Genomic DNA, 11130 nt, shown 5'->3' with positions numbered 1-11130 from the left:
GATCACCACACGCCGCCTACGGATCAAACGCGACCGCTCTCCTGATCTGCGGATGTTAGTAAATGTCCATTAAGAACACCACGTTTTCATCCCAACACGCGCATCAAAGCCCGCAAAGCTCGCCTAATGCCGCACAAAACACCCCTGAACAACCTTCAAACAGCTGGATTAAATTGGTTGGCACTTGGATTAAATTGGTTGACATTTGGATTAAATTCGCTGGCACCTGGATTAAATTCGATGGCGGTTGGATTAGATTAGATGGCACTTGGATTAAATTGGCTGGCGCTTGGATTAAATTGTATGGCGATTGGATTAAATTGAGCGGGAAAACCTGTAGTTACATCTCAAAACTGTGGACTCAACTTTTCACAATAAAACGTTGAGGCCAAAATACTTCAGAATGGCACAATAGTTTTCTTCAAATGCTTTTCAGCCGAGGCAAGATAAGGTTATAAGTACGAAACCTGTGTTATAGACAAGCGTGTTGCCCTCTGTACGTGTTGTGGTATTTCACCGGCGCCTTTCCAAGCAAGGAGTAGCAGACGACGCGGCGAGACGCTACTGCAGCGCCACCGTCTGGTCGGCCGTAGCACCGGCCCGCTCCGTGGTACTGGAAGGCCGTGCTATTTGCCAACTGACCTAATTTTTGTATAAACGTTGACGCCGGCCACAGCAAGCCGAGTCAGTAGCCGCGCCAGCATGTGCCCCAGCCGATGCCCAGCCGCGTTTTCACGCCGTGCGTGCAGGCGCGCGCGCGAAAGTTTCTTTTGTTTACAATGAATTTGTATCGACACAGTTGTAGTTCGTTGAGACCCTCTCGGTAATTTGGTCCGTTAGTATCAACGAATACTTGGGGAAGTCAGCAACTCGTCGGGAAAGCGGCAAACCCCATCTGGCTATCGTGTAAGTGAACTTTGTCGTCGATGTAAGCATTGCGGAATAAACGGCCGACGCAGTAAGTTTTGACTGGTGCGGTACTCGCGCAAATCTAGCGTGAAACAGATTATGTTTCATTCCGAGAATAACGTGTCAGCACAAATAACACGTCGTAGTGACGAAGGGGATACATGCGTCGTCGGGCTGTTGTAAACGCGCCTACCGCTCGGCGCTGTATCTCTAACCCTTTCTTTGCAAGTTCGAAAAAGGGCTGGGCTTACGTTACGTAACATGTCACAGCGAAGGGGAGATAACCCCACGTGGTTGCATCTTGATTACGCCGCTGTCAGCTGGAAAATTTTTACCTGACAATGTCAGCGTTACTAAGCGCTACTCAGCCGCGCGTCATTCACGAAACGCGCACTTCATGCCTTGCTCCGATGTGTGGTAGCTTCGTTGTCACGACGTTATTTCGACGCGCGAATAAACTAAGAGCGTTGCGAATTCTATCTCGTTCTCAGGTTAATATTGACGCTCGTTGAAGGAGTGCAAAAACCGCGTCCTGCGCTCGTTTTTTTAGAAAAAATTGTACAAAGCCAATAACTTTGTCCATCGTGATTTCGGTGTGTGCAAGGCATACATTTAGCGTAAGTTGCAGAGGCCTTGCATGTACCACGCCGCACCGCAGGTGCCATTTGTGCTAGTTCGTGCCCCTGTTTGCGCTTATGTAGAGTCGAAAGCTTCATGACAGTGAACACGAGCGCTTGCCACTCGGTAGATGCAGCAGGCGCTAGCGAGAGGCTGTGCACCATCATACTTGGTAGAATCGGCGGACGCGCCCCCTAATAACGCTTCATCGTGCAGTTGTCTGCTGGGGCGATTACGTCACAATATCTGTAAATGATTGCACGGAAGCCACAAGAAACTAATACTGTCTTGATTGTCTGTTCAGGCAGCAGAAGACGGTGGTATCTAAAAAACGCTCTTTTTACTCGGAAAGCTGAAGATATGCGCTTGCTTGTTTGTGTGTGGAACGTGTATGCGTCACTCTGCACAAATGCAAGCATGAAAATAGTTTGTGTTTATCAACCCTCAAACAAATGTAGCCAGGTTTGTGATAAAAATCACAGCCGCCCAACCAAGTTAGGAAAGCCCTTTATTACCTCGAATCCAGAAAGTACAACGCAGATATTGTGCGCTAAGCAACATGAATAAAAAATGAAATATTCATTTAACCCAGCAGAAAAAATCAGTAACATTTTCTAGCTTGTTTTGGTTGGCACACCAATAGTGGGTAGCACTTCCGCGAGCCTGAATTGCAGCAGCCGTCCTTTTGGGCAGTGATACAAAAAGAGCAGCGCTAAAGGAGTTGTCTTGCCGCAGGCGTTCCCACTCTTGTTCTGCTGCTCTCAAAGCTCGTCAGCGTTGGCCTGGTGAAGTGGCCGTCGGTATAACTGCACTTTCATGCTTCCCCAAACGTTTCCCAGAGGGTTCCCAACGTGTGTATGGTAACAAGTCATCGCTCACGATATTACAATAGCGCTCTGCCGTGAGGTGACCCTCGATGTGAACCAACGACCCAAGTCCATCACGGGAAACCACCTTCAAACGTTCACTTAAATATGACCGCTTGTGGCGATGTCTTGTATGTTCTCTGGATGATGCTTGGAAAGTAAAAAGCGTTGTTACAGCATAAAAGGGAAAACCAATCCCAGTGTTTTGCTTTGTGTGATTATCAAAAAATTGTGCAAGTGTTTTCTCGAACATTTCGCACAGTTTGCATGGTTGTTAAATTCACTTTTGGTTTGCCAGCCGCCAGACATGTTTCCGTTGATAGAGCTTGGTGCAGAATGTCGACTCATTGACGAATATTACCTTTTACACTGTTCTGTGGTTCATGTCTCATGTTCTCAGGCAAACTGCAGTCTCTTGGCTTTGAGGATCTCGGTGAGGAGCGGCTTTTGTGCGGCCATGCGACTTGTGAAGCCTGCCTCGTGCAGGCACCGCCACAGTGGGCATTCATGGGCCTGAACGCAAGTCGTCTCTCGAATTTTCTTCGCGCACGCAAAGCCGCTCAACACAGCGGCAACAACAATTCGCTGATCATCCACCTTGCTTCTCGTTCGAGGTTAGCATGGACAGGGAGTGTCACAAATCCTGCCTTTATTCTGGTACGCCTGTATTATTCTGTTTACTCTCTTCGGTGGTTGACCACTCATCCCAGCAATGCATCTTTCCGAATATTCCTTCAAAGAAAGTTCGGCTATGTGTCGTCGGTCTTCTGGGCACGTGGGCCATGTTGTGGGTGCTTGAACCGGGTGCCGAGCAGGCTGAGAAGTTGGATTTATGTAGAAAAACTGCCACCTTATATCAAGCATCTTTCTTACGAACATTGATAAACACCAACAACCGCACTGCTTCCAATTCGTCAAGAACAGCGCACTAAAACCCTCTCCTTTCCACCTTTTTGTGGGCTTTCACTCCAAAAAAATATGCGCTGAAAAGGTGTAGCAGAAAGATTGTTTCTTTTGCAGTGCGTTTTAGAGATAAAAAAAATCCTTATCCACACGAACCCGTATTTCCAAATATTGGGACATAAGCGGGCAACCGCTGGAGCAAGTGTTATCGGGGGGTGCTCTCATTAGAGCCCGCTGCATGTCCCGGCGACACGAGCTCCAGTGTTTACGGTCATAAAGCTTTCGACAGTACAACTGAGCGGTGTACCTGTGTCTCCAATGGATCAGTGTGTCTGCCAGCTAAAAGTGCTTTGCTGCAAAGCCAGCTCACCGGTGAACGCACTGTAGCTCTCAATTGAATGTAGATATCTTGGGGGCAAAAATATTGTAATTGGGCTCCGAGACGACTCTGAGTCTACACAGAGTTTAATTTACTTGTCTTAATTAGTTGATTAAACTTTTATGAATATCCATGTGCTCTCAATACATGGGCTTCTACAAAATGAGTGTAATAGTAATTGCAGAAAGCTGGAACTAATCAAAATAAATTGTGTGACGGGCTGCTCAAACGATGACATAACTGGAGGAAGTTTTATCTCATCAGGTGTCATAGGTGTACAAATACCGTGAAGCTGCTGCTCCTAAGCCATTTCAACAGTATCATTGTGCCACCAGGAAACAATTGTTTGCCGGGATAAAACTGCAGTCCTTTGAGATTTCATTAAGCTAACAAACTGAGAAGTATGCCTAATTGCAAATATTTTGTTTCTGCACTCGTTTGAACTGCCCTTACTTATTTGGGTTCGCTGAACCATTGTCACACCATGGATTGGGAGCACCTTTTTTTTTTTTTTTTTTTGATGGTTATGTTTGGGGCTTTTGGTTCTTGTTGTGTTTTGATGGCACTTGAATGTAGTCTCGGAGTAGCCAAACTATTGGAAGCAGAAATCGAGTGAGGGCACCGTGTGACATGGAGTTGATTAGGTGACCCATTATTTATTTATTTATTTATACAGGTACTTATATCGCCCTCACGGGCTTTATTGTAGGGGGAAAACAAGCAAAGGAATACAGTACAGTCAATATAACAAAAAATGGTTGCGGATAAAAGGCTGTATAGTTGAAACAACAAAGTGTTGACTTACACTGTCATAAATAAGGCATCACATTGCAAATACAAAGCAGAAACGCAAAAAAAGAAGAGTGCTATCGGTTACACAGGGCATTAAAATAAAATAAAAATAAAATAAAAAGCAATTAGTACGGAACGCATCAGAAATGTACAGTAGGGATTAGGTCAACAAAAAATTGTGCAAATTTCTAACAAAAGATGAGGGAGGCGCAGAGACAATTTCCTCTGGCAAGCCGTTCCACTCATGCGTGGTCCTTGGAAAAAAGGCGTATTTGAATGCGTTGATCCTGGACGCGTATTCACGCAGTTTTAAAGAATGGTCAGTACGGGGTGACACATAGGTAGGTGGTCTTATATACTGATCCTTGTCGATGCCTGTTCTGTTCATGAATATGCTGTAAAATAGGGACAGTCGTAGGTATTTTCGCCGGTCAGCTAACAGAGGCCATTGTAATCCTGAACGAATGTCAGCTGATCTTACGGTGAAGTTATAATTGCTTGCCACAAAGCGTGCTGCTCGTGCCTGTACACGCTCTAGGGCTTCTATATTTGATTTTGTTGAGGGGTCCCAGGCACTGCAAGCATATTCTAATATGGGACGCACATTGGATATGTATAGTGTTTCTTTCAACTTAGTTGGTGCCTGTCTAAAATTGCGCCTCAAAAAATTTAGCACGCGACTAGCCTTTAATGTTAAGTAATTAATGTGAGCGTTCCAAGACAGGTTGGCAGAAAAAATGATCCCTAGATATTTATATTCTTATGCAACCGGCAAAGTAGCCCCGGCCATGAAGTAATTTGAAATCCGAGGCTGTTTTTTGTTCGTAAACTTCACCAATGTACACTTCGACACATTTAATGTCAATCTCCATGAATCACACCAAGAAACTATAGAGTTCAAGTCATTCTGCAATTGAACGGTGTCCGCTTCAAAGGTAATGTTATTGTAAATGCAGCAATCGTCAGCGTACAATCGAACACGGCTAGAGAGATTGTCAGAGATATCATTTATAAAAATAAGAAAAAGCAGGGGCCTCAAAACTGACCCCTGCGGCACTCCTGACAATACACCGACGCTTGATGAGCACACACCGTCAAGAATCACGCACTGCTGTCTTTCAGAAAGGTACGCTTCGATCCACATGAGAAGGGCATTAGGTATACCTAGACAACAAAGCTTTTGCAACAACAACACATGTGACACGGAATCAAATGCCTTCTGGAAATCCAGAAATATACAGTCAACCTGAAAGCCTGAGTTAATAGAAGCTGCAATGTCGTGCGTAAACTCGACCAATTGTGTATCGCACGAAAAACCCGCCCTGAAACCGTGTTGCAATGGGGAAAAGAAGTTATTACTTTGTAGATGATTCATTAAGTTTGTGTAAATGATATGTTCGAGTGTCTTGCAGCACACGCTTGTCAGAGAAATAGGCCTGTAGTTACACTTTTTTGTTTTATCTCCGCTTTTATATACTGGAGTTATGTTGGCATTTTTCCAATCAGCTGGTAAAACGCATTGTTCAAGCGACGTTTTGTACACGAGTGTTAAAAAAGGGGCGATAGACACTGCGCAGTTTTTCAAGACGAAGTTGGATATACAATCAGGACCAGGAGCAGAGTGAACATTTATTTTTTCCAACAAGAGCACGACACCGCGTTCGGAAATTTCTATGTCGTTCATTTGCGGGAGCGCGCCAACATTCTGGCATACACTACGTGTGTTAACTGGCTGCGAGAACACAGACTGAAAGTATGTATTGAAACTCTCAGCTTTGGCTTCCGTGTTAGAATCGTAATTTATCCCGTCTATGGTGTCAGGTATAGTGGGTCTAGAATTACTTTTATTTTTCACGTATTTCCACACTTCCTTAGGGTTGGTTTTAAGTTTCTCGCCTAGATGACAAAGGTACATTTCTTGTGCTCTGCGCATAGCTTTTGTCACCATTTTGCCTATCGCCTTCGTTCTTGAAAGCAACGCAGGATCAGGCATGCGGCAATACTTTCGATACAACCGATTCTTTCTATTTATCTTTGATCGGAGTTCCCTACTGAGCCATGGCTTTTCATTGCGTCGCCTGGCCGAAATGATACGCGAAGGAATGAAAGTTTCGGTCAAGGACAATATCTTTGTTTTGAAGAAATTCCACTGCACATTCATGTCTAACGATGAACTATGCGATTGGAACTCAGGAAAAAATGCATCTAGTTCACGCGACAGTGATGGGTAGTCACCTTTTTCATAAGAGAATTATTCTCAGGTGATTCATAGAATGCAAACAATCGGCAGGTTTCTTTCTTCTCCTGTATGTTCTGACAATGTCCCAAGTGCTGGGCGCATTGGTGAAGGTACTTTTTTTAACTCCACCTCGAGCAAGGGATGTCTTCTGTGTAACTTTACACTTGAAGCAAAAGGTCTCTTATTGGTGTTGCACCTGCCTGGCGGTAATATTGTGTGTTCTTAAAGTTGGTGCGAGGTGTTAACAGTTTCTTCTGGTGCCTTCCTCTTCAGCCAGATTTATATGAACAGTAAGGAGGAGGCAGGCCAAGTTACACGGTTATTTTTGGTTGATGGTGATAAAAAAAATCTACACCACTTAAAAGAGTACTGACACGAAATTTTCGTGTTACGTTTTTTTCGCTGCTATACGTGCCTACCAGCCCACTAATCATAGAATGACACATTAGACGGTCGAGCGCAGCGTAAACATTCATTTACGGCGTCGTTTATTTGTATCGGTTTCGACAAAACGAACGTCGAGCGGCCGCCATGACAGGAGGTATCACGTGATGTCACCATTCTTGCAGTATCGCTGCCGCTCTGGACGCACTCGCGAGCACCGGCCTAGGTCTTCACCATCCCTACGCGCCCGGGCAGCATGACGTCAGTCCCAAAACCATAACGTGTGCACACGCCGGAGCAGTGTGCGCCAACCGCAGCCAGCGCGTCGGCGTCATCACGGGAGCCCCTACGTCGGCAGTTTGGGGCAAGTAGCAGATGATGTCATGTCGGCCCGCTCTGGGCTTTCTCGTGCGGGTGAAGATTAAAATGGATTTTAAATATGTTACGCCAAACGGTTGCTGTTGAAACTTGCTGGGAGATATCTCCTGATAAAAAGGAAGCATTTTACATACATGATAGAAACAGCGCAAGAGACAGGATCCTTACCTTACCGCACGATTCTTACAGAGCAGAAGATCCTTACCGACTCGCCCAGCTTTGCACACTTGTTCAACATTTTGCATAGTTATCTCAGCTTTGAAATTTCGTGTCGGTATGGGTCGATAATATTACAAAGTTTGCTCTTACTAAACACTGGAGTGACATGCCTCAGGCGCGAACAACCTGTGGCATGCAGAACATCATGTTAATTTGGTTCTTCGTATTGTGTGAGCAGAATAGCTCAGCAGGCTGAAGCCTGAAACTTGGAATGAGTGAGACATTCATCGTTTAACAGCAAACCCAAGGTGTTATGGCTAAGTACTTCGCGACTTACTGCAGGGGTTCACGCAACTCACGTGGCTCGGAGACTGATGTCATGGCACCGGCAGTGATCAGAAATTGGTGCTGGCAGCGGCAGGTTGTCACCACTCCCAAGAGTGGAACTCTTGATGAAAACAAGGGCACATCAGCAGGAACGTAGCTGACAGCAATGGCAGAAATTGCACTAGAAGTTGGGATTCATGTTGCAGTGAAGGCAGCAGTAAAGGATCGGCGCGATGGTGGGCCCAAAGACATTCTAGCAGTTTGTCCATCGAGATCTCGCCTGATCTAAATTCTTTGAAGATGCAGCCATGGGTGTGCCCCTCCCGATCGGTGCAATAAGTGAGGCTCTGAAGGGCAGTAATGGGCATGCTAAGGTAGAAAATATTGCTGTTATGCCGGCTGGGACAACGTTTGGCAGCGTGAATGGTAGGACAAAGTGCGCGCATTGTTTTATAATTCACGCTGAAATTGTGACATTATGAATAATGGCAGGCCTTTCACTCTTGGCTCAAAAGTACCGAGACCGTTGTCAGGTTCTATTTGATAATTTATTATGCAATCACATACTAAAGTGCTGTGTATGGAAAGGAAGAAAAAATAACGGGTCAGTACTTTTTTCAGCTGTTTTACATGTGACATTTTTTTGGCAGTACAAAAATCCAGTATAATTCGTAACTTTGTGGGTGTTGATGTTTAGAACAGATGAGGAAAATAAAATGCTGCAACCACGTTGCAAAATTCTGGGGGAGGAATCCAGACCCTGTTGCTTGCAACGCGGCGCGATTGTAAACATGAATGGCATACCTGCCAGGTTTCCCAAATTTTGCGGGAGATTCCTGAATTTTCATGGTTTTGTACGATTGTACAACCGAAACAAAAATCTCCCGAAAACGCACCCGTCTTTGGCCAAATCTTTTTCCTAGTCTGGCCACAATGCGCTGGAGGTATACCTGACAATGCACCCAAATCTCCAGAAAGCTCTAAACTTTCTGGAGATGGAATTTTCGAAGCTGCAGGCATTTGACATTCCTCCAAATGTGCTTCAAGAGGAGCGAGCTGATGTCCAGTGGTACACCATTTCCCACATCAAAGGTGCAGACGGACTCCTGAAGTCTGGCCGTGTCTCAGCAGTAATGCTTGGAAACCTGTCAATACCACACAGCAACGCTGAATGCGAAATGCAGTTCAGCGTAGTAAAGAAAAATCGCACCCAGTTCCGAGCACCCATGTCTGACACAACCCTTTGCAACGTTCTTTTGGCGAAGTGTCACAGGGGCTAACATTGTTATGCCTGACAGTTATACCTGGACTTCCTGAAAAAGGCACTGTTAGCCGTGTCGAAGATTTATCAAGTCTCTAGCTCGTTGTTAGTTTAGGCGAAACAACAAAGCAGTTCAATTCCTGCTGTTTTGTATTGCGCTTTGCAGTACTATTTCCAGGACTTCCTGAAAAGGGCAGCGGCAGCCACGTCGAACATTTAAGTGGTGTAGCTTGTTGGTAGTTTGGACGAGAAACAGTTAATTTCCTGCTATGTTGTAAGTAAATAAAAAAATGTGTGTAAAGTTACCCATTCTGTTGTTGCTACTACCCCTCCCCTTCCCCCCCTCCCCGGGCAGATCTCCTTAATGCCATCCTGGCAGGTATGGAATGGTCACAATTGTTTTGTAATGAGGGGGTGAAAGAGCAGGGTATTAACCAATAGCATGAATTTCCCCTCAGCTGGACCCAGCCACACCACAGAAAAGTCACTGTTGCTGTGGCAGCCTCATGCCTGCTTACGTGCGCCACCTACCCATTGGAAGATTGGCCCGGCTTGGCAAGATTAAGTACGCAGTGTCTAGAGTGCCGTCCGATGGCAGTCTAGCCATGCCAGCAGCGATCAGCTAGAGTGCTGTCCTGACATTCGAATATTTAAGACTAGGCTAGCACCAGCCAAAGCGTCTGTCGTTGTAGGGGAGAGGATCCGTCTTAGCTTCGAAATCCCAAGGACGGTGGTTCGAGACTGGCTTTTGCCTCGGTGGTTTTTTTCTTTTTCATCTTTAAATTGAACTGTAATTTTTATGGCTTAGGTTAGTTGTGGTGCCTAAATGATTTCTTGGGGTGCGTTAGGCCATGTTATGTTATGTTTAGGATAGGTTGCCTAGCTTTATGTTATGTAGAGTGATTTAGTGCCAGACTTGACAATTTCGTTGCAAAACGCCAGTGGACGACGATATAGTGGCGTGCGTATTGGCGGTGAGATCTTTGAGTGGCGCCCCCTGTCTCTGACGTCGGCTTAGGGATTCGCGCCGCTGTCGTCTGCTACACTCCGCTTGTGAGAGGCAACAGTGCCTGGGCTAGAAATCGCCCGCTTCGTTGCTGTAGTGCGTTAAAATGCGTATTTCTAGCGACTCAGTTATTTTGCCAGCCTCTGACGCATCTGAATAATTTGAAGCTGTATCCCCCACAAGTTTGCAACACACGAAGAGATAGAGAACGACTTTCTTCAGAGTATCGGTCAGAAGAACGTGTGTAACTCGTCATTTCTTGCTTTTTCGCGAGGGTCAGCGATCATAGCTTCTCGATAAGTATTCAAAATGCGTAGGCTTCCCTGCATTATTTTTGAGATGCTCCTATGAAGACTCAACAGTTTAATACTACGTACCAAGAAGTGGCCTCCACACGCTCATCGCACAGCAGGAAATAAAGCGGCTTTCTTCTGTTTCTTTCGTTGTTGTCTTGTATAGGATTAATGTTTGTTGCTTTTTTTTCTGCCCAACGCATTAATTTTTCTGCGCCGTCACCAACTTCTTATTAGGAGGTTTCGGGATGTTTGGGAGCCTCACAAAGGTCGTGTGGATATTTCCTTCATTTTGTATGGCATACATTTCCTTCTTCACAAATTGGCTTTCATTACGGCTGCATGCAAGAAGGTGCATACCCGCAGCGTGCTTTGTTTATTCACATGCAAATACAATTAGAAGGTTTGTGCTACGCCACCGCGATCGCGCCCTAAACAACGTGGTCCACAGTACTCGAAGGCGGCTTTTGTGCTCCGAATTTCTATCGTAATTATATCGTTATCATAACGAACTGACTCTCAACTCGAACAATGATGACATGATTACAGTGTTAAAGGCATGATATACTCGCTAACTAACGTAATAAATAGTATACCTGCATATATTACAATACTC

The 11130-nt window shown here is 45.3% G+C and overlaps 1 long non-coding RNA gene across 1 annotated transcript; it reads left to right on the top strand.

Moving 5' to 3' along the window:
• The first annotated feature begins 709 nt into the window (after positions 1-709).
• Positions 710-7675, top strand: LOC144173625 (uncharacterized). Its single transcript, XR_013323340.1, has 3 exons — positions 710-906; positions 2794-3007; positions 7276-7675. It is a non-coding gene; the product is annotated as an uncharacterized LOC144173625 (long non-coding RNA).
• Positions 7676-11130: the final 3455 nt, after the last annotated feature.

Source organism: Haemaphysalis longicornis, unplaced genomic scaffold (assembly GCF_048455015.1).
Source record: "Haemaphysalis longicornis isolate Haplotype H1 unplaced genomic scaffold, Haemaphysalis longicornis Haplotype H1 scaffold_3, whole genome shotgun sequence".
Lineage (NCBI taxonomy): Eukaryota > Metazoa > Arthropoda > Arachnida > Ixodida > Ixodidae > Haemaphysalis > Haemaphysalis longicornis.
Note: the sequence above shows the minus strand (reverse complement) of the source record. Positions and strands in the feature narration are given on the sequence as shown.